The following is a 25,078-nucleotide window of genomic DNA, read 5'->3' as shown; positions in this document are numbered from 1 at the left end:
TACCCCATAACACTTGATACTCTAACCAACCAATTAACAAAGAAAAGAAGGGAGGGAGGGTTACAAACTCATGCCAAATGTGACATTAATTCCCTCATTACACCAGTTTAACAGCTAGATCCACCCCCAGATCTACCTCACTTCCTCTACTCCACAACAATTAACCCCTTGCCACCCAAGCCTAGCTAACCTAACTCTTGCCACTACACTTAACCCATCCACCCTAACAGACCCTCCCGCCCCATCCTCCACACTTATTCTACCTTCCTAAGATGGTCCTGGAGAAATTAGTTTGTTCCAAACCTAATGTATGAACATGTAATATCGACTTCTACAGGCAAACATATTATTAATTATTAACATTTAATACCTACTACTACATGCATACATCTCATTACCCTTTATTACCTACTACTACATGCATACGTACTATTAAAATGTAATACCTACTACTACGTGCATACATGCAATTAACATTTTATATCTGCTATTATGTGCATACATACTAGCAACATTTAATGCCTGCTACTATATGCATACACATTATTAGCATTTAATACCAACTACTACATGCATATATAATACTAGTATTTAATACTTAATACTATATGCATATATATTAACATTTAATAGTTACTTAGTACTATATGCATACATATTATTAGCGTTTAATAGCTACTACTGCATGCACACATAACATTTAATACCTACTACTACAGGTATACATACTATTAACAATAAATACATATTATTAACATTAAATACCTATTACTACTTCTATAGATATTATTAATGTTTAATACCTAAATGTTGATACCTAAACTTCTACATGCAAACATAGTACTAACATTTAATCCCAACTAATATTTACTTCCACATGCATACATACTATTAACATTTAATATCTAACACTAAATTCCTACTTAGGTATGCATACATATTATTAACATTAAATACCTATTACTACTTGTATAGTTATTATTAATGTTTAATACTTACATTCACATGCATACATACTATTAACATTTAATATCTACATCTACGTGCATATGTACTATTAACATTTAATGCCTTCTGCTACATGCATACATACTATTAACATTTAATACCTACTTCATCATGCATACATATTTTTAACATTTAATACCTACTACTGCAGGCATACATATTAACTTTTGAAAATTACTACTAGACGCATACATATTATTAACATTTAATACCTAATACTACGTGCATATGTACTATTAACATTTAACATCTACTTCTACGTGAATATGTACTATTAACATTTAATGCCATCTGCTATATGCATACATATTATTAACATTTAATACCTACGACTACATGCATACATATTAACATTTAATGCCTACTACTACATGCATACATATTTTTAACATTTAATACTTACTACTACATGCATAGATATTATTAACATTTAATACCTACTACTGCAAGCATACATATTATTAACTTTAAAAATTACTACTAGATGTATACATATTATTAGCATTTTATACCTACTACTACATGAGTACATAATATTAACTGTTAAAAATACTACTACATGCTTACATATTATTAACATTTAATATCTGCTACTAAATGCATACATATTATTAACATTTAATGCCTGCTACTACAGACATATATATTATTAACATTTAATACCTAGTACTACAGGCATTTATACATTATTAACATTTAATACTTACACTACATGCATACATATTATTAGCATTTAATATCTAGTACTACTTCCACATATTATTAACATTAACTACCTACTATTACATGCATACCTATTATTAATATTTAATACCCACTTCTATATGGGAACATGTTATTAGCATTTAATACCTACTACTGCATGCACACATATTGTTAACATTTAAGACCTTCTTCTACATACATACAAATTATGAGCATATAATAGCTACAACTGCATGCATATATATGATAAGCATTTAATACCTACAACTACATGCATACCTATAATTAACAATTAATACCTACTTCCACGTGCATAGCTATCATTAACTTTTATTACTTACTATTACTTGCACACATATTATTATCATTAATATCTACTTCTACAGGCCTCTGAGTACCCCAAGTTCCACAGAGAAAAAGTATATCCTAGTGGTAGTATATTATGCTACCAGATACCCTGAGGCAGTGGCTCTGTCCTCCACTGAGGCAGAAAAGATGGCCAATGCTTTGTTAGAGATTTTCAGCAGGGTAGGTTTTCCAAAAGAAATACTGACAGACAGAGGTGCCAGTTTCATGTCAGACCTGCTGGCTTGTCTGTGGAAGCACTGTGGGCTGAAGTACCTAAAGACCACCCCCCTACCATCCCCAGACTAATGGTCTTGTTGAGAGGTTAAACTCTGCACTCAAGTCCATGATACAGGCATCTGCAGACCAGTTCAAGAGAGAGAGAGTGGGACAAATATTTGCCCCATCTGTTGTTTGCTTGCAGAGAGGTTCCCCAGGAATCCACAGTTTCCCACCCTTGGAGTTGTTGTATGGGTATAGGGTGAGAGGACCTTTAGATTTAATTCAAGATGAATGGGAAGGTGAGTGTGAATCTCACAAGGAGTCTGTTGTGGCATACATCTTAAACCTCAGGACATGGATCAGGAACTCATAGGCTTGGCTCAGGAGAACCTGGTAGTAGCCCAACAGCAGAAAAGATACACATAGAGTTCTCATATTTTAACTCTGTATAGAACAGAAACATTCTGTCTTAACAGCCTCTTTTTTCAGTTCGGTATAAGTAACATAAGTAAAAATATCTCATTCCTTATTCCTAAAACTAATGGAAACATTTAAATACAAATTAATATGTCATAAAATAAATATGTCTGGCTAAGTGGGATATTTTAAGTTTTGTTCCATGGTATTACATTTTCACATCAAGTATTAAGCTGGGAAGCAGGTCAAGCTTAACAGTTTTGGGGGACACCAGCAGGATTAAACGTGTCAAGACCATTAATAGAAACATTTTGAAGATGGCAGCCACAGACGATGTTTATCAGTCTGTTACCCAAATTAGCCTACTAGGTTTAAATGAGTTTCTATATGACTGACACAAGAGCAGCTTTCGGCTAAGTAACAATGCGAGAGAAAAAACTGGAGGAATCAAACCCAGCACTACAGAATGACACATATTATCAGCTCACCTCTTAACCTTTTGTAGTCTTCTGTAAGTCAATAGACTAAAAGGATCTAGTAGTCATACCTCTCAACTGTGCCGAATTCTTTGGTATTTCCCATTTGGAGGGGCAAAATAATAGCATTGCTTTTTTCAGTGCAGAGCTTTACCTTTTGACTAACACTTACAACCTTATTTTACTCCTAGGAAAAACACAACTTTGACTACATGGGCCTTTGTTGATAACGTGATGCCATTGCTCCTTAAAATATTATCTTGATTAGCCATAACTTTCCTTCCAAAAAGCAAGCATCTTTTAATTTCATTACTGGTTGATTTAGGTTATCTAAACTGTGCATGTCTCTACATGTGTATTATTCTTTTTATATAAATTACATTTATCCTTGCCTTTGTGGCCAATAGTCATGGCTCCCCAGATTTCACAACAGATAATTTCACTTAAATTAACAATCAAGGTGAGTAATTAAGTTTCAAGTGAAATATTCAAGTCTAGGATCCCTCAGCTGAATTAACAGAATTAGGGTATACACGGGCATTAAAAGAGTCAGGATCACTGTCATACAGCAGCTTCATGGGAAATTATACCTTTGCAAAATTAATTGAAACCTTGGACTACAACAGGGTTAGCACAGTTAAGGTCACACAGCAGTCCTACTGAAATCATGAAACACTACTTTTCAGCAGTGTCACCCAATACTTTAGTGCACCCTTTGTAGTAACCACAGCAATTCATTTTCCAGTGGAGCCAGAGATATGTTCAGATTTTAAAGGCACAGAAGCAATCCTAATCCTTTGGGATCTACATCCCATTTAAGTCATTATTACTCTCACCGTTTATTAACTATACAGAAACTTGTACAAACTTTGACTGTTCTGACAAATGAATAACATAAATATCAGGATAAATCAAATGGCTCTGATTAGGCCCCTATTAGCTGTAGGTACCCATACCTCAGGGTTAGCTGGTATCTAAAACTGGTTACAACAATAAATTAATGACTTTTCAAATGAATTCATACAACTGAAGCCCCACCTTTGTGCAAGGAAATGGCTGCAGCTGTCCACCATTCATCCGGCATGAAGCCTATGCTTAAAAAAGCGATGTAACAATTCCAATCCAGTTTTGTTAAAAAAAATTATCTGTTAACTGAAAATAAAAGGAGTATTCACAAGAAATAGCATTGTGAAATCTGGAAAAATAACCCTTCCACACTATCTCTAAAGCAATACATTTCTCAAGATATACATTTTCAGAAATTAGGGCTTGATATTTTTTAAGTTTCTTTTCAAATTTCCCAACATTATCCTCCAAAAGAGATGGTTCAACATTAGAAGCTAAAAGGACATACTCTGCAGTGCCAGTAAAAGGGTAAACTGACTTCTTCAAAAAATTATTTAAACAGTACCTCTCATTAGTCAAAAATGGAGCAAAGGAACATGCCTAGCATCTCATTACTCTGCTACAAGAATAGCAGTACTGTCACTGGAAAAGGAAATGTGCTCAGCAACAGGTGCAAGCATTTCCTAAGATGATCCTTGGGATGATTATGTGTGGACCACTGAGATGATTGCAGTTCTTTTAAGGTGGAATTAAGAATTCCAAATATCAAACTGTAATTGTCAGGCACAATATGTGTGGTCAAGGCAGACAAATTTGACAAAGTTATGTCCAACACGTTTCCACCTTCCAACATATCAGAGAAGTCACAAAAAAGACTAAAAACAACCAAATCAAAGATATTCCAGATGAGATGCAAAGACCAGCAAAAGCACAGAATAAAATCCCAAATGCAGCTGGAAAACATTAAATAATTTAATTTAGCATGTTCATCTGTTTATAACTACAGACTACTTCAGAATAAAAACTAGATAACCTGTTCACTTTTATATGATTTTGTGTGTGTGTGTGTGTGTGTGCGTGTGTGTGTGTGTGTGTGTGTGTGTGTGTGTGTGTGTGTGTGTGTGCGCGCGTGTGCATACTTATCCATCGAGGGTACCCTTTTGTCAGTGAGTAAGAAATCTAGCAAAGCTGATCACCTATCACCTTGTTGAATCTTAATGGCTTTCTCACACTGAGTCACAATACAGTGGGGATTAGGAAATTTCATCTTTCCCACTGTAGTACAATCTCAGAGGTGATATTTATAATTAGCAGGAAGTGTAGAAGAAGCAGAGGGCTTGCCCCCTGCAAAAAACACTGGTTTACTTTTTATTTCTATCCTTTGTGGACTGATGTTTTTTACTTCGACCATTTGAGGTCAATCATTTACATGTCAACATTTCTGCATATTGTTGTGTTTGTTATGCTTTATAAATATATATATATATATATATATATATATATATATAATTTTTATATATATATATATATATATATATATATATATATATATATATATATATATATATATATATATATATATATATATATATATATATATATATATATATATATGCATACACACAACCTTTGCATATATATATATATATAAATATATATATATATATATATATATATATATATATATATATACATTCACACATATCACATTTCTGAGTCTTAAATCATATACCCATCCTTAATATAAGCCAACCAATATGCAGTTTTGTAGATCATCACACTTCAGGCCTGTATCTGGTGTGTGTGTGTGTATATATATATATATATATATATATATATATATATATATATACTGGAGTACTCAGGTACTCACTATACTTAGATTGTCATTGCAAGTGTAGGAACTTAGAAGCATGGCTGGCATTATGGACAAGTAAACTATGTGACTACCTATAGTGACCTTCAGCTGGGTGTACCTTTCCACTGCCATTTATTTAGTTAGTTATTTTAATGGAAAGACATTTGGTAGGAGAATGTCCTTACTTTAAAAAAATAATAAATAACAAATGTGTAACAAGCAAGCAAAAACACATAAATGAATAAACAGCTCTGACACTATTGTTCAGTCCTGTGGCAACCCATGAGGAAGTGCTGTGCAGCTGACTAATTTGTTTGCAGAGCTTTCTGCTTCTTTGCTATCCCATGATCTATCTGATGCATGAGATGGCAGGGAGCAGAAAGGCAGCAAGTATTCAATGGTCCAATGTTGTTTTGGATGATAGCAGCTGATAGCATCTTATTTCTCGCAGGCAAACAGATATGGGCAATTTTCACATACCTCTTAACTATCCTTGATTTTGCAGAACATTGCTGATTTTATCTTATATTTTAGATATATTTCTCATGAAATCTGTGGCTTTCTGGTAAATCTTTATAGATTATAGTAAAAATATTTGAGTTTCAGACTTCATATCTTTTAGAAAATTCATGCTAATGTAAAATCAGTTATTCTAACAACTTTCTAAGTACATCAAAACAATATTTAAAATCAATACCTGATTTTTGATATTTACCCCACATTATTTTTGGCTTTGTCCATGATTCTTAAGTGAGCAGATGCAATGAGTGGATAGCTTTTCAGAACAAATGTGTGGCCCTTATGTTTATGTTTATGTTTATGTTTATAAGAATCAGACATCTGAGATATAAACAGAAAACAAATTAATTATATCTGTTCAGTCTGCCTGTGGATATGTTGTTTACCCATTATTCTAGCTTTACAGAACTAATGAGATTTGTGTGAAGCAACTTGAAATACTTTACTGTGTAGTTACTGTTCTTGTGGAACAAAGATGAAATACATTACATGCCCATTGCTTTTCAAGTAAAGTTCACTGACTTAAAGAAAAGAGCAGGAAAAATAATTCATTATAAATAAAGAAATTCAATCAAAAACTACTATATATGTTAATTTATCACAATCAGAGGTCTGAGGGGTACCTAGTCAACAAAGTGTCTCTAACTATATTATTTTACTTACTAACATGCAAAAAACAACAGAAACATATAAACTTGAGCAAACATATAATAACATTGTGAAATATGTAGCAAATCTTACAAATAGAGCACTTTACTATATTGCACTAAATAAATTAGAATGGCTCGATCTACATTATCTAACATTCACTAAGCTCTAGCTTATGCACTATAACCCTAATAAATACCTGGCAATGCAGCAACTTGTCCAAAGCTTCAACTCTCCTAGACCATTACAATTTCAACTAAACCAATACTAGTCATTGCCAAATTTAAAAACCATGCTGGGGGCTTACTATACACAGCTTCATAACAAAACTATGGAACTCTCTTCAAACACACATTATAACTGAGGTAAGTTTTACAATCTATGTACACAAACTAAACCACTACCTGCTAACAAATACAATCTGTTCATGTCCACAATAAAATGTATAAAAAAGTTAGCTGAACATTTTTTCTGTTGATGTTAATTCTTGTTTCCTACCTCCAGTAACAAACTCATGATCAATAGCCACCCAAACTGCCCTAAATAAATAAGCTGCATAAATTGCCATACTCTCTCCAGCATTAACTACCTCTCTTCAGTCACAGTTAATGCATTTTTATCTAAATAGCAACAATAATGTAAAACTGTAGGAATATTTCTAAACAATATTGTAAATATGTATATATTTTAATAATGTAGCCACATGTTAATACTATATCTACTTTGCTTTTTCACATTAAAAGTCCTTTTAAATTTTTAGATATTTTCTCCTCAGGCCATCACTAAAATGGGCCTTGGAAATAGACTCAGTTGGCCTAGCCTAACCAGCAAAGGAAATACGCTGAAATACAATAACATAAAAAATATTTGCTGAGTAGAATAGCAGGTTTTCTGTTGATGAAAGTAACTGACTTTGTTGTATTTTTTTTTTTCTTTTTAAAAAGTCACTGATTTGGCTTTGTAGATTATTTGGCACTCATATAAAGTAAGATGGAATTCTTAACTGAAATCGCTGTGTGCTAACATGAAACAAACTTGAAATACATTACTTTAGTAGCTATTACTATTTTTAATCACAATCAGACATTTGAGATGTAAACAGTCAATAAAATGGCCATAATGGATAAGTGTAGAGCCTGGTCTGTGAATAAAAAGGACTTATTACTGCTGTTGCTTCTTAACTATAAAGCAAAATCCAGTAGCATGGCAGGAGTAGTGGTACATATCCTATTGTATTTGCTGTGATTAGTGTAAGAGTAGTATTAATATGGCTTATGTTTGTTTCTGTTTGGGATTGTGCTGTAGTGAATTTAAGAGTGACAAGTTGGTCATAATTTTTTTCACTTTCGTTCACAAGTCAAACATTAACTCTGCACTTAATAAGTGGGTATCCTTGGTGGTGTGGACAGAGCATGCATGCAAACATGTGATCACTGCTAAGTGACACAACACCTAGCACTACCATCTCATAGCACTTGGCTGTAGTTGTGATCTTGGGTCCTTCTTTGTAGAGTTTGCAAGTCTTCCCTGTTTTTGTGACTTTATCCATGTGCTATGTTTCTTCCAGGACACCAAAGACATGCTGTAGGTAAATTGGTATTCTACCCATTTTTCTGTAGGTAAGTATGCAGTGCACACACGTGTGTGTGTGTGTGTATGTGTGTGTGTGTGTGTGTGTGTGTGTGTGTGTGTGTGTGTGTGTGTGTGTGTGTGTGTGTGTGTGTGTGTGCCTCTCAGCATCTTATGATAGACCTGGCTTTTTAGGATCAGTGTCAGTATGTGTACGTATTGGCGGCATGCATATTGTGATAGATTTCAATTATCAGGGGCAGTGCCAGTATGTGTGTGTGTGTGTGTGTGTGTGTGTGTGTGTGTGTGTGTGTGTGTGTGTGTGTGTGTGTGTGTGTGTGTGTGTGTGCATGTATGCATGTGCGTGCGTGTGTGTGTGTGTGTGTGTGTGTGTGTGTGTGTGTGTGTGTGTGTGTGTGTGTGTGTGTGTGTGTGTGTGTTAATAATATCACCTATTTTTATCTATCGATATCAGCAATATTTCTGGGCACATACCTAATTCTTCTGGATAGCCATAAAAGCAGTTAACAAGTTATTATCTTTCAAAATTAAGTCATAAAATGCATGACAGCGCATCTTTGTCCTCAAACCTTCTGAGAGTCTAGTGGCCATAGCATTACAAGCAGTTTAAGTGGATTTTGATGCAGGCTTAATAATGGCTTCTGCCTTGAATCACACTTAGTTTAAAACTGCTCAGAAGTATACACAGAATGTCACCATAACTTGTGTGGGATGCTGAGAACAATGTAGTCATTATTACTTTAATTTTCCTCACAGTCACAACTCAGAAAGCTATTATAGCTTGTATGGCGGCATGGCACAGCATAGTCATTATTTCTTTATTTTTCTTCACAAACCTAAGAGGTATACACAGAAGATTACTATAGCTTGTGTTGGAGCTGGAGGCAGTGTGGCCATTACTTCCTCCATTTTCCACACAATTAAATCTTAGAAGTCTGCACAGAAGCTTGCTATACCTTATTCTAGGTGATGATGACAGTGTGGCCATTATTTCTTTAACTTTCCTTACAATCAAACCTCAGAGGTTTGCACAGAAGTGCTCTATAATTTGTTTATGGGCAGTGGTCTGTCTAGGAGCAACAAGTTGGAATAAATGATTGTGATCCTTATTTTTTTCACTTTTCTCACACTAAAACATCAGATCTGCATACAGGTAGCAGTCTTTTGGGTATGAGGTAAGAAGACATGCTTCATATATGTATGGCAACAACCACTGGAAATATATATATATATATATATATATATATATATATATGTGTGTGTGTGTGTGTATGTGTGTAATTATATTGTACTTTATATATATATATATATATATATATATATATATATATGTATTATATATATATATATATATATATATATATATATATATATATATATATATATATATATATATATATATATATATATATATATATATATTATATTGAATCTTTGTTGATATTGCTTATTTTAGATGGCACTTTTCTCCCCGGGCCTCTGCTGAAAAAGGACTTGTGCCCAGTTGGATTTTCCCAGTAAACAAATATAAAATAAATAAATAAAATAAATAATAAATATGACTGTGGCCATTTGTGCCTTCACTTTCATGGAAGTCAAGCACTTTTTGCAGGGGTTGGGGCAATCACTAATACAAAATATGATTTATATATTTATACAAGCAATTGTGTCCTCAGTTTATTGTTAACTACTATTTTGATACCTTTAAACATTAATCCTCGAATACAATTTATTTTTTCCTTGAAAGAAAAAATAATAAGACCAAGTTTATGAACCCACTCATGATTTTTCTTCAGATTATCATTGAATCAGAAGGTTAGAAAACCACTCTAAAATTCAAATCAAAGCATCTGGAACCTCATAGCTTCTGGGGTTCTAGTCTAATTTGATTGGTTCCTCAATTATTACAGTGAAATCATAGTCAGTTAGGATGTGTTAAAAGGATGTAGGAAAATGCAAACTTAAAGAGTAAGCATGAATTTCTTTCCTTAGTTGTGATTTTTTGTTCTTGACATCATTGGATGAAAAGGTCATAACAATTCCATAATATCTACCTTAGTGCATCTAGAACCATCCACCCAGACCACCAGCTTGATTAATTTATTTCCTCTGCAGTTATTATAGTGCAGTCTTGGCCAGTTACAGAGTGTTAAAAGGATGTATGAAAAGCTGAAGGGTAAGACAAAAAGTGAGAAAAGTAAGGGGAAACAAAACTAATCTGGATGCTGTGGGGTGGTCAGAATGAAGGTGAAACCAGGGGGAACTGGGGGTATATGCATGGTGGCAGTTGTGGACAGTGATGGATACCATGGACCCCTGTGCCTTGGGATTCATGTCATCTAAGTGCCAGTACTGTTTACAAGTACCCCTATGCTGAAACTGTATGAACCATTTTGTCCTTGTCAGTACTTGGAATTTTGTGTACATGTGTGTGTTTTAGCATGCTTCTATAGACAGACATATTACTTTTATTTAACATTGATAACATATATTTGCTGTCAATATATAAACATAGATATATGCATACACACACACACACCTTTGTGTGTGTGTGTGTGTGTGTGTGTGTGTGTGTGTGTGTGTGTGTGTGTGTGTGTGTATATTTTTTTTCATGAATATGCAGTATTCATTTATGATGCTATTTCAACACAATGCATTTACTGCTCACATAAACATAATGTTTATATCTGTCTAGGATTTGTTTTTAAAATTGAGTTTAAAAAATGTTCTGGAGTCTAAGGATGTCAGTAGGCTGTGATGTGACATTCCACACATGCTAGATCTGGATGGGTTAAAGTGACTTGTTTTTGAAAAACTGCATCCATCCATTCATTACCCTTTTCCCCCCTTTTTATACATGAGGTCAGAGTGTGACACATCAACAGTGACCATAATCTTGAGCTAATATTCACACCACTGGGTGGCTAGCTCTGCTGCTTGGCAACTGCAAAATGAAAAGATTAGAAATGGTTAACAGAACTTCCTCATTTATAAGGTGATTTATCTAACATAAAGTGAGACACAATAATGAAGAAAATGTAACCTGAATAACTGAAAACGTGAAAAATGATAAAATTGCAGTGAGGGATATGACAGAATCATGACCAGGGAGGGATGAAGGGGTGGCTGCCCCAGGCTAAAACTGTTAAATGGCATGATTGACAAGTACTGCTGGGACACAAGTACACTACAAGCACCCATGTATGAAGCCATGAGAGAGCATCGTTACTTGATTGACAAGTACTGCTGAGACACAAGTACACTACAAGCACCCATGTATGAAGCCATGAGAGAGCATCGTTACTTGATTGACAAGTACTGCTGGGACACAAGTACACTACAAGCACCCATGTATGAAGCCATGAGAGAGCATCGTTACTTGATTGACAAGTACTGCTGGGACACAAGTACACTACAAGCACCCATGTATGAAGCCATGAGAGAGCATCGTTACTTGATTGACAAGTACTGCTGGGACACAAGTACACTACAAGCATCCATGTATGAAGCCATGAGAGAGCATCGTTACTTGATTGACAAGTACTGCTGGGACACAAGTACACTACAAGCACCCATGTATGAAGCCATGAGAGAGCATCGTTACTTGATTGACAAGTACTGCTGGGACACAAGTACACTACAAGCATCCATGTATGAAGCCATGAGAGAGCATCGTTACTGAAGACACTTTTTTGTCCTCAAGTTTGGGTTATGAGGGGTGCCAGTCTTGGGAACTGCCCAGGCAGCTAGATCACCTAGTTATGTTTCCGGGATATGGAACTGATGATGGGCAGTTGAAGAGAGACAGGACCTGTATTAAATATTTTGGTTTAAAAGTGGTGTTAGCTACATAGCATATATGGTTAAAGCTCTAGCAATGATCAAACATCCCGAAATTGAATAGCAGTCTTGGTACTGGAAGAGCCAATGTAGGAGAAAGGGAGTGAGTAGCTGACACCTGTTAAATTTTCCTTGGGGGAGAAAGGTGGGCCAGACTATTGCATTGCTAGTTTCAATCAGTGGATTATTTGATAGGTCAAGTGACAAGCAGAACAGTCAACTGAGGGTATGTGCTTGATGCTGACAATTCATCCACAATACCACAATAGCTTTCATTGGGCACATGAGCTGAAGCATGCATGTTTTGGGGTAAGGTATTGCAGGCCTTCACAGTGACTTAAGCACACACCCCAGGCACCAGGGAAAGGTTTAGGCCTATAGATAAAATGCTCCAAGTTCTGTGTCATTAATGATGAGGCTTGAGAGGGGCAGGGCTCAGAGTAATTTCACAGAGGAGGTGCATGCTATATAGGCTTACTGAAGAAACAACACAAGCCAATGGCTGGGAAAAAAAAAAAAATATATATATATATATATATATATATATATATATATATATATATATATAGTGAAAGGGAAGGTCTACAAGAGGGTGGGTTGGAGACAGTGGCATTGACAATAAGGCAGGAGTCAGAGCTTGACGTGGCAGAGTTGAAGATGTTAAGAGTTGCACTGGGTGTGACGAGAGTGGACAGGATTAGGAATAAGTATATTAGGGGGTCAGCCCAGGTTGGAAGGTTTGGAGACAAAGCCAGAGAGGCACGATTACATTGGTTTGGACATGTGCTGAAGAGGGATGCTGAGTATATTGGGAAAAAGATGCTAAGGATGAAGCTACCAGGTAACAGGAAAAGAGGAAGGCCTAAGATAAGGTTTATGGATGTGGTGAGAGAGGACATGCAGGTGGTTGGTGTGACAGAGCAAGATGCAGAGGACAGGAAGAAATGGAAACAGGTGATCTGCTGTGGCGACCCCTAACGGGAACAGCCGAAAGAAGATGATGATGATATATATATAAATATATATATATATATATATATATATATATATATATATATATAAATATATATTTATATATATATATATATATATATATATATATATATACACATGCTTATATACACACACACACTCACACACACACACACACACACACACACACACACACACACACACACACACACACACACACACACACACATACACTAAGACTATCAATAAAAGCAGAAACAACTAAGGCTAGTGACAGGGAGCAAATATATTCATAATGTCATAGAATCCTACTAATCCATCCAGAAGCTCAGCTGTGTCACTCAGCACTGAGCTGAGATTAATAGTTTCTACCATTAAATATATTATCCCTACATATCCCAGGTGTAAATTTGCAATCAATCATCCTGTCATCCAGACTGGTTTTAAGGGCTGCCAGGGAAGGAAAAAGTATCCCAGACATAAAGCATATATTGAGTTAGGTACATGTACCTGTTGTTCTTAATAGAGCATTATAGCTTAGAGTCTCTGCAGTGGGATTTTCTTATCATTCATTTTATTTAGGTGAAGGAATTCAAAGAGTGTGGGGTAATTCATAAAATGGAAAACTAAACAGAGATTTTCCATAAGGAGACGATACAAGGCTGAACAGAGGGGCAGAACTTTTAGTCTGTCAGTCTAGTTAAGGTTGCCAAGACCTTCGATCTTTCTGGTGAGGAACATTGACATAACTTGAATTGGTTTATTTACTTACAGACATTTATGTCAAAGGAGGCATTATATTCAATAATGGACTTAATAAGAGAGGAATAAAGTTGAACTATAACTTCTCTGGACACCATGAAAGCTAAGCTGTGCAAGGTAGAAAAAGTTTTTAATGACAACAAGACATGATGGCTAAAGGAGAATTCATTATCAACAGAGGTACTCAAGTCTTTCGTAACTGTTTCAGATTTAAGTGGAATGTTTATGATATGCAGTGATGATGCTGGAACTTTATATTTAGCACACATTTCCCTCCAATTCAAGCCCATTCAAGGAAATGATGTATGACATACATTTTATATACTCTTTAATAGAATGCCCCTATTGCTCATTACAATTGGTTTTAATATATTTTTTATCATCTCGTTGCATGCATTGAATGTTGAGTTATTTTGGGGTACTAGGTTTTTTGGAGCGATTTTTATGTATACAATTTTAACTTTCCATTTTAATGTGATTTTGATTTTTATTTATTTTTTTATCTAAGATGATTTACAGAAACTAATATATGAAAAAACATAATCTGTTCAATCCAAAAAGTTTACAATTTTTTAGCTGGCTTGCAAGATTACACACTGTCAAGATGAAGTGCACTTAAATCTTCCGAACACTAGATGGCATTGTGATACTCTTTGCCTAAGAATGGTTGGAGACATTCCCTCTTGAAACATCAGATGAATTGCTGTCATTGCTCATGGATGTGTGTATAAAAGTTTTGTAACTTAACTGTTTTTATATTCATTCTGATGAAGTTTCAATAAGAGACGGAAGTGCTTAATATATATACATTTTTTTTGTTTTGTTTTTAAGTGGTTTTACCAAATAAAACAGTTGCTGCTAGTGACATTCTGCCTTAGATTTGTTGACGTAGTGGTTAATGTTGAGAAGAAGAGTTTGTCAATAATCCAAGCATGAAGATAATGTCAAACACCTTAGGAAGCTCCAAATTGGGAGTATAGACTGTGTACCCATTACCCTTGGCCTCGGTAACCTTTTTGAAGACCTCAACCAATCTGAACAAGCATGATCTTGCCTTTTACAAAGCCAAACTGGGATATATCTAGGGAATACAAGGTCACTTATACCGCAATTTATTACTACAGCTAGTCTATATTTCATAGTCTTGCAAATAATACAAGAAATCAATAGTCCTGCAATTTCTATAGTCAGTATGCAGACCACCTTTATACAAGGACACCACAACAGTTGTTTCTACACCACAGGAATGTAATCATTGAAGACAGTAGTTGTTGGAGGTTTGTCCTAGGTCGGACTACTGCTTTTCAGTAGACATCAAGAAATTGGAGCTGACAATTTTAATTCTAAAATGTCTCAAAAGGGCTTAGCCAAAAGTGATTTCAGGAAGGGAGAGGCAGGAGGGAGAGTGACTGGGAATTAATCTGCAAGAGAATTTGTCTACAAACATATTGGCAATGTTAATATTAAATAAAATCAGTAAAGTAAAACTTGAGTGCTTCAATATAAACTTCTAGAGGAGTATGAAAAGAAGCAAAAATAGTGCAGAACACTAAAACATCAAGAGACAACACAATTACAAACAACAAAAACACAAAATCAATTAACTGGCAATTAGAAATTATGAATCAATACTTTCCAATAAAACATTCTCTTTTAACAGTGCCTATACCTTAGTGTCATATCCTCATGTTGTGAGGTAAAGAAACTTTTCTAAACATTTAAGTCCACAACTTTACAACAGGGCGTATCACAAAAATGTACAGCAAGAGGACTTTCTAATTTGTTATTATGACTATCTCTGACATGCTCTTCTAGTCAGGTCTTAAACCTTCTCTTAGTTTATCACAAGTAAAATAGACCACAGTGACATAACAAGGCATAAACAATGCTTTCAGTACAAGAAAATCCTACAGTAACCACAGTCTTTTTCAGATTAATTTTATCAAACATGACACAAATAATGTTATAAGTAAATACATAAAACTCAGTTTTAAGAATCCAAGAAAGAGACATTTATTAAAAAATAAAAGTTATATTTTTATTTTATAATACAATTATGACAGCTATTTTGAAAGGAAATAATGTAGTATATATTATAATAAAAGCCTCTGTCTTGTTTCTTAGAGTTGAGTTTTGCTTGTTTATCTAACTTACCTATTTACTCAAGCTCAGGATCTACCTGTTGAAGCTGCCTTTCCAGTGACAAATACATTTACATATAATACATTGATTACATGGGTAAGGGATTCTTGTGTGTTAATGTGCTAATCTAATCTACTTATAGAATTAAAAAATACTGTATGCCAAAAATTAGAAATGCTATTGTGTCTTTTAAAAGATATAAGAGAATGCTAAGCCAGATGTTTTTTTTTAATTGAAACAAACATTTCTATCTATTTCATCAGAGTGTTGCATTTACAGGAAAGGTAATTTGTTATCAGTAAATGTTTTATTTAGTTTGTTAGAAGGATTGTTACCCTCAACAATATTAAATAATTCCTCTGTCAGTCCAGAGTAGGTCAGATACTAGGCAGACAAGATCTGATTCAAATCAAATACAATATTAACAAGCATATGCATATTGGGATCATATGTTAAAATCCTGCAGTATTCCTCAATACATAAGGAAGAGAAAAAGTATGGGGGAATAAAAGCTAGAATCATGTAAAAATTACAGGTAAAAGTGGTAGAAGTAGACTTCAGGTGCAGGGTTGATTTAACTTTCTTCCCTGATTCTCCAGTAAGAGTTAAATCAAGAAAGAAAATAGAAGATTTCTGAAAATTAATGGCAGAATACAGAGAGTTTGTTAGCTTTAAATTCACACCACTGGCACTGAAATTTTGAGGATCATGAATTGCAGACACGGAATTTCATACCACTGCCACCAATTATGCATGCAAGGTGGTGTTTAGCTTTAACAGCTAACAACAAATGTGCAGTAATGCCTCAGGTTATGATCAACCCCTTACCATACCCAAATAAGCTTTACATTGTTCAGCTACAGAAAATGATTATAATCTCTGCCTCTCCATGATTTCATTCACCCCTTTCTGGGACCATTAGCTTTAAGTACAACCTTACCTTTAATACTTGAGACTTAACCAAGCTTTTGTTACACACACACACACACACACACACACACACACACACACACACACACACACACACATACACACACACACACACACACTCAGTATTAAGGTCTCAGCTACTGAACAGTCTTCCAGTAATGCAAACACTATATTGAATTATAGTAGCTTATAGCCAAATAGTCTCTTTTTTAAAAAATGGGATACCAAAAACCACACCAAGCCTATTAGGTCATCCTTTCTAAACTAATAAATAAGACTTAATCTACACACTTTTATAAACAAATAAAGGAAAATATAAAATTGACCAATTAAAATATAAAAATACACTTAAAAGTTTTCACAGAAAAGTACTGAAATATTTTAAATAGGTGCATGACAAAAGAACAATTCTAAATCAAGTAAATAAATTGTTCCTACCCCATTGTCAAGAAAACTGTTGCCTAACTACCACTAAGTCACTAAATTCATCCAGCAGCTGATGACACAAAGACAGATTCTTAATGATTTAGTTACAGTCTGTGGAAAAGTACATCATGAACCTATATCCTTTTTTCTGAAAGAAAGTTTTGCTGCTTCGGTTATGAATAGATTTAATCAAATCCATAATCCAGAATGAAAAAGAACATGCAGGAATCTTGATTCAGCAATCACTGCAAATATAGAGATTTCCCAAATTCAAACAACAATCCCAATCATTCTGCTTAGTATAATCAAAAAAAGGTATTTTCCTCTCTTTCAGATCAAGCTGCAAGAACACACAGAGAGTTCATTCTAACATGCGCTAATGCCATTTGTGATAGGAAGGTAATAAATGTTGATACAGTAAACAGCTCCATTCTATAAAACGTTATAGGTTTCACACATCTAATAATATGCAAAACTATTCATACTTCTTCATCTAAAATATGCAGTTTCTAACATATAAAGGTAAAGCTAAAACCAAATATTTTACATATAATGCACAGTAATATTTTTAACAAGATGAGTGTTCCTTTTGCAATAAAAATCAGGACATTAGTTTATTGGAATAAGCTAATTTTTAATTAAATGGGTAGATTCAGAGAGAAAATTAATCTATTAGCATAAAATGGTGCAAAGGGAGCACACATGGTGGTATCATTAATTGGGTCATAAAGGATTTATTTGGAAATAAAATAGTTGTTTTATAAACTAAGTACAAGTAATTCAAAGACACAGAAACAGGAGAATCACCTTTGCAAAAGCACGGCAGTTACAAGCCATGCAAATGGCTTATAATAGCATATAAACTCAAAACATCAAGGGTAAATAGCACAAATCCAGAATGCTACAGATATCCAGAATGAATTACATAAAATAGATGGAATCAGTAACATAGAAATCAAGTTTAAGGATATGATTTTACAACTGTGTGTTAATAAAAATGCAAATATTCTGCAAAAATTCATTACATCCTGAAACAATAGGTATCTCTGGCAATTTCATATGATGATTGTAGATTTTATGATGACAATAAAGTGGGAATATTTAGATTCTTACCTCTTACTTTGTTCCTCAGTGCAATCAGAGAAAAATAAATATACCCATTTAGTTACCTGTTACATACCCATTTAATTAGCTGTTATTTTATTCACAACTCAGCCAGAAGAAAAATAACATAAATGCACCATGTTAACTAGAAAGGCTGTTTAAATTGCCAATAGCTTCATGGCAGCATTGTCCAATCACACCGGCATAACTCATGACATTATGTAAATGTATATAACACAACTCTAAATTTTGAGCAATACTAAAAAACTAATAATATTTATGTCAGCAGCCTTGTTGATTATTTTATTATTATGTCTTAAATATAAGGGTATGCCATGGCTGTTTGCTTAAGTTATACAAAACACTGATTTTACTTCTCACGTGATTTTCTCGGTTTCTTTTTCTGGATTTAAACTGACAATTTTCCATTGGGATGAGTGCTCTAATCCAGTTAAGAAATGAAAATAAATAAACAAACAAGCAAATAAATATTTAAACATAACTCATTCAAATTAAAATGAATAATACTCCTTAATATCACAATTTTGATTATCAAAACGTAGAGTATAATTACTTTGAATATTTAATCTGTATTCAATAAACAGTATAAATTGGGTTTGCCATACCAAACAGGGTAACAACAAAATAAATCATCACTGCCATCACTATTAAATGATTCCATGGATATGTCAATGTGTACATTAGTACCAAAATGCAACAAATGAAGCAAACTAAAATAATTATTAATTTTTGTTGCATCATAGCTATAGTGTGAAAATAAATTTAAGTCCAGGTTGAAATATGACAATTTTAAACTGATCTAAGGCAACACAAAAGACGTTAACTACATTCCTGTTGTTATAGGTGCTGTTAACCACATTAGTCAACAAGGTGTCTGAGGGGGCTGAATTAGAAATGAGAGTAATTCCATTAAAAGTAAGTATTTACCATTGATGTCTCTGTTTGAAAGACTGGGTACCTCCTCCGTTAGACTTTCTCCTTCCACACTTCCATGCATTGGGCAGATGAAAGCAGCATGTTGCTGGAGCTAGTTGAGGACTTTTATCACTACCTCTGACAACTTGTGGGTGTTTGCTATCACCTGAGGTAGGAGACTGATTTTGAGATGCTGGAAAAAAAACTTCCCTAGCTTCTAATGTCCCTAGGCTTCCCTTCCATAGAAAGACCACCTTTTGCCAAAAGTAATCACCCTTTCCAACCGGACGTCTTCCATGACACCAGCTCTTTTTTACAAAGTGGTCAATTTATTGTTGATGCCATAGGTGTTGTATCATTCTCCAGTCTATTCAGCTCGAGTCAAATTCTTTATAAACCTCTTTCATTTTCACAGTCAGTTTTTATTGTTTTAGCTGGTCCTTTTCAATAACGATCTGCAGCCATTGAAGTGAACTTTGATGGCAAGATTCCCTTTTGAGTCTGAAAGTGTTTTCATTCTCATTCATTTGAAAAGGAATCATGTGACTCTTAAAAGTATGGAGTCCCTGTGGAGTGATGTCCAAAAATATTTGCCTTTTGTATCATTAGCTTGTCTAGCTTAGCTATCAATCCCTTCAAGATATGACTTATTAGGAATACCAGCTGGATTGAGAGAGTGAAAAATTGCCATGCTGTTCACTTTAAAATGCCTTGACAAACAAAATCAGTCCTCTTTTTTTCCAATTTTGTGTTGCTTCACCTCCTCTGCACATAATCCTTATAGTTCCTTGTAACGCACCAACAAAATCATGAAGTTAAGTCTTTGGTGTATCCAAAAAACTATAGTCACTGGCCATAATAACAATATGACTATAAAAACTCCTAAAAACTAACAAGAAAACAGAAAAAATGACTAAGGTAAGTGACAGAGAATAAATGTCTATAATCAAAAATCAGCATAATACAACATTAGTCTTTTGCAGACCCTTCTAGAAAAGTATGAAAAGAAGCAGACGGAAAATAGAATATGTAATTATCAGGAAACAAAAAAACCCAAAAAGCTACAACCACCACACACAAACTCAGTTACACATTATGAATCAACACTTTCCAATTGTATTCAGTGTTAAGATCAAAAAGACAAAGTCCCAAACATCACAATAAAACATTCTCTTTTAAGAGTAACATATCTTCTACTATCACAGTACTATCACTATAGCAGTTGCTTTAAAGCCCTCAACATCACTCGAGTTACTGTTACAAAAAATGTGCAGTCAGAAGATTTTCCAATCTTTTTTATAAATATTCCTGACAAACTCCTGTTGTCTAGCCTTAAAATTTTCCATAGTTTCTCTCACATAAAATAGACCACAAGGGCATGTGAGGGCATAAACAACATATTCAATATCATTCAGTATCACAAAAAAGTCCCTGGTAATCATAAACCTTTTCCCATAAATTGTATCAAGTGTGTGTGTGTGTGTGTGTGTGTGTGTGTGTGTGTGTGTGTGTGTGTGTATATATATATATATATATATATATATATATATATATATATATATAGGTTTACAATCACATAGTCGAGCGCACTGTGTGCAATCAACATATGGGCGTAAATCAGGTAGCAGAACCATTAGTGCGAGTACTATATTGTCGAACCTTACAATAGTGAACAGCCGCTATAGCAAGGATTGACAGTGTAGTGCAGATCACACCATAGTGGGGATTGGGAAATGTACCCTTTCCTCAGTGTAGTGCGATCTCGTAGTTTGTATATATAAGTAGGGGGGTGCAGGGGGGCAAGCCCCCCCTGCAAAACATGCTAAAATATGTTTAAAGGCTAAGAGAATTTCAGTGAAGTTGAAATGTTCAACATTTGACTTCACTGAAATGCTCAGTTTGGCATTTACTGTGGTCGGTGTTGTGATTTTCGAACATTTGCTTTGGATATATATACATTTTCGGCCACAGTAGTGTCAAACATGTGATAGTAAACCATATATATATATATATATATATATATATATATATATATATATATATATATATATATATATACATACATACATACAGTGGCTATAAAAAGTGTACACACCCCCATTAAAATGCCAGATTTTTGTGATATAAAAAATGAGACCACAATAAATCATTTCAAAACTTTGCACACCTTTAATGTGACCTACAACCTGTACAATTCAATTGAAAAACAAACAAATATGTTAGGGGAAAATATAAAAAATAAAAAACATACAATAAGCTGGTTGCATAAGTGTGCACATCCTTAAACAAATACTTTGTTGAAGCACCTTTTAATTTAATTACAGCATTCAGTCTTCTTGGGTAGGAGTCTATCAGCATGGCACATCTAGACTTAGCAATCTTTCCTACTCTTCCTTGCAAAAGTGCTCCAAATCTGTCAGATTGCAAGGGCATCTCTTTTGCACAGCCCTGTTCAGGTCACCCCACAGATTTTCTATTGGATTTTGGTCTGGGCTCTGGCTGGGCCATTCTAAAACTTTAATTTTCTTCTGGTGAAGCCATTCTTTTCTTGATTTGGATGTATGCTTGGGGTCATTGTCATGTTGAAAGGTGAAATTCCTCTTCATCTTCAGCTTTCTAGCAGATGCCTGAAGGTTTTGGGCCAAAAGTGACTGGCATTTGGCACTGTTCATAATTCTCTCTACCTTGACTAAAGCCTCAGTTCCAGCTGAAGAAAAGCAACCCCAAAGCATGATACTGTCACCACCATGCTTCACCATGGGGATGGTGTTCTTTTGGTGATGTGAAGTGTTGTTTTTGTGCCAAATGTACCTTTTGGAATTGTGTCCAAAATGTTCAACCTTGATCTCATCAGACATAACCCATTTCTCACAAGCTTGGGAGACTTGATGTATTGTTTTGCAAATTTTATCTGGTCCTGGATGTTTTTCTGTGTAAGAAAAGGCTTTAGTCTTGCAACCCTACCCCATAGTCCAGACATATGGAGAATACAGGAGATTGTTGGCACATGTAGTACACAATGAGTACTTGCCAGAAATCCCTGCAGCTCCTTCTGTGTTGCTGTAGGTCTCTTGGCAGCTTCCCTGACCAGTTATCATCTGGTCTTTTCATCAATTTTGGAGGGACATCCAGTTCTTTGCAACGTCACTGCTGTCCCATATTTTCTCCACTTTTTGATGACAGTCTTCACTGTGTTCCATGGTATATCCAATGCTATGGAAATTTATTTGTACCCTTCTCCTAATAATACCTTTCAACAATGAGATCTCTTTGATGGTTTGTAAGCTCTCTGTGAACCATGGCTTTTCCTGTAGCAGGCAACTGAGTAACTGTCAGGAAAATCCTATTAGGACAGCTGAACTTTATTTGGGGTTAATCAGAGTCTCTGTAATTGGTTACAGGTGTGTACCCAAGAAGACTGAATGCAGTAATTAAAGCAATAGGTGATTCAACAAAGTATTAGTTTAAGGGTGTGCACACTCATACAACCAGCTTATTGTATGTTTTTATTTTTTATATTTTCCCCCTAACAGATTTGTTTGTTTTTCAATTGAATTGTACAGGTTATAGGTCACATCAAAGGTGTGAAAAGTTTTGAAATGGTTTATTGAGGTCTCATTTTTTTATATCACAAAAAACTGGCATTTTAACAGGGATGTGTTCACTTTTTATATCCACTGCATATACAAAAGATGATTTCCAATTTACAGTGCAGTACAAAGATGAAAAGAATGCAACCTGAATAACTGAAACAAGAGACAAAATATAACATTCTAGTGAAGACAATGATGGAAGACCAATGAGAGAAGACTGGGATGAAATGTTAATAGATTAAAAACTGTGTTGGTTCTGTGATACAGAGGGATAAAGCCCTAATTACTCCACCGGTGGCATGTGATTGATTAACAGTCCGGGCATTGGGGGAGCCAATGCAGGGAGATGGGATTTTGTAGCTGCCACTTAGGGGAAGGGAGATGGTCCAGTCCAGTTCCCCCTTAGCATCAGAATGACAAGCAACATGAGAAGTCAAGGTATGTGACTGATGCTGCCAAGCCATTTTTAATAGCTTTCAGAGGGCAGATGTGGCACCATAATCCAGTTAGAGGGAAAGATGGTATTGCAGACCCTCACAACAACAACATGAGTGCATATGTTAGCCAGCAGGGTCAGGGTCATGGCCTTGTAGTATAACTGCCACAAGCTCTGCATCATTAATGATATGGCTTAAGGGGAAAAGGCTCTGATTAGTTTACTGGAAATGCAGCCTAACATCTTAACAAAAAACAACCTCGGTGGCTGCTCAGATGATGACACAAACCATCAGCTGTCACCTCCTGCTAGAGAGCACTGTAAGGTTGTTGCAAAATGGGACCAAATGGACTCAAGACTCATGGAAAAGGAAGCTTATGGCTGGCATGTTTGAAAGAAAAACACAGAACAATGACTGGTGTCAAAGGCTTGCAATACTGTACATGTTAAATAAGGATAATTTTAATACATTCTTGCATGATGTGAGATCTTGTAATGCATAATGCAGTATTGAAGAGCAAGTTTCTTTCTTCTTTTGAAGGGGTGACATATTGTAATCATTTTGTGCTGATTATTGCACAGGAACAAATTATTGCTGAGTGCAGAAGGTAATAAACATCTGTATGACATACTCAAGTAGAGCACTTTTTCTTTATGTGTACATGGCAAGAAGGAGTATAGTTCCAATAAATCTTTAAACTTCTTCAGATAAGACACAGAGAATGGAATATGTAAAGAAAATAATGCTTTTTAATGGAATCATGCCAATAATATGCAGTTAGTTAAGTCTGGGCATAGTAAAGGGAAAAGAAGCAGGGACAGCTTCTTGAAAATAATGGAGGAGTCAATGGGTGAAATATTATTATTAAAAAATAAAAAAACAAATAGACACTGACTGCTTAGGAATTATTCATGATTCAGTATTTGCTGGGAGAAAACTCAAAGGCTAGTCCAAAAAAGATGCTTGTAGAGTACTAAAAGGAAAAGATGAGAACATCAAGGAAATGCTATAAAAACAGCTTAAACATGTGCCTGTTATTAATACAATTACAAAAATGAGGACTGGACAATCATTTAATATAAGTCATAAATACATGCACTTTTTACTATAGGCAAGCTGCAATTGGGCAACAGCGAGAGAAACAACCAGATTTTTGGGGAAAATTCTGAAAATGATTTCTACTGAAATCTGAGTGATAATAAGAGTGATCACTTTCTACTAAACCACTTTGGTATAAAGTAATCACTTTCCTTTCACTCACACTTATGTATAGTAAACTTTTGCAATATGTGAAATATTGTT

The sequence above is a fragment of the Protopterus annectens genome, chromosome 8.part0 (genome assembly GCF_019279795.1).
Source record: "Protopterus annectens isolate FY-2018-M chromosome 8.part0, PAN1.0, whole genome shotgun sequence".
In the NCBI taxonomy this organism is placed as follows: Eukaryota; Metazoa; Chordata; order Ceratodontiformes; family Protopteridae; genus Protopterus; species Protopterus annectens.
Note: the sequence above shows the minus strand (reverse complement) of the source record.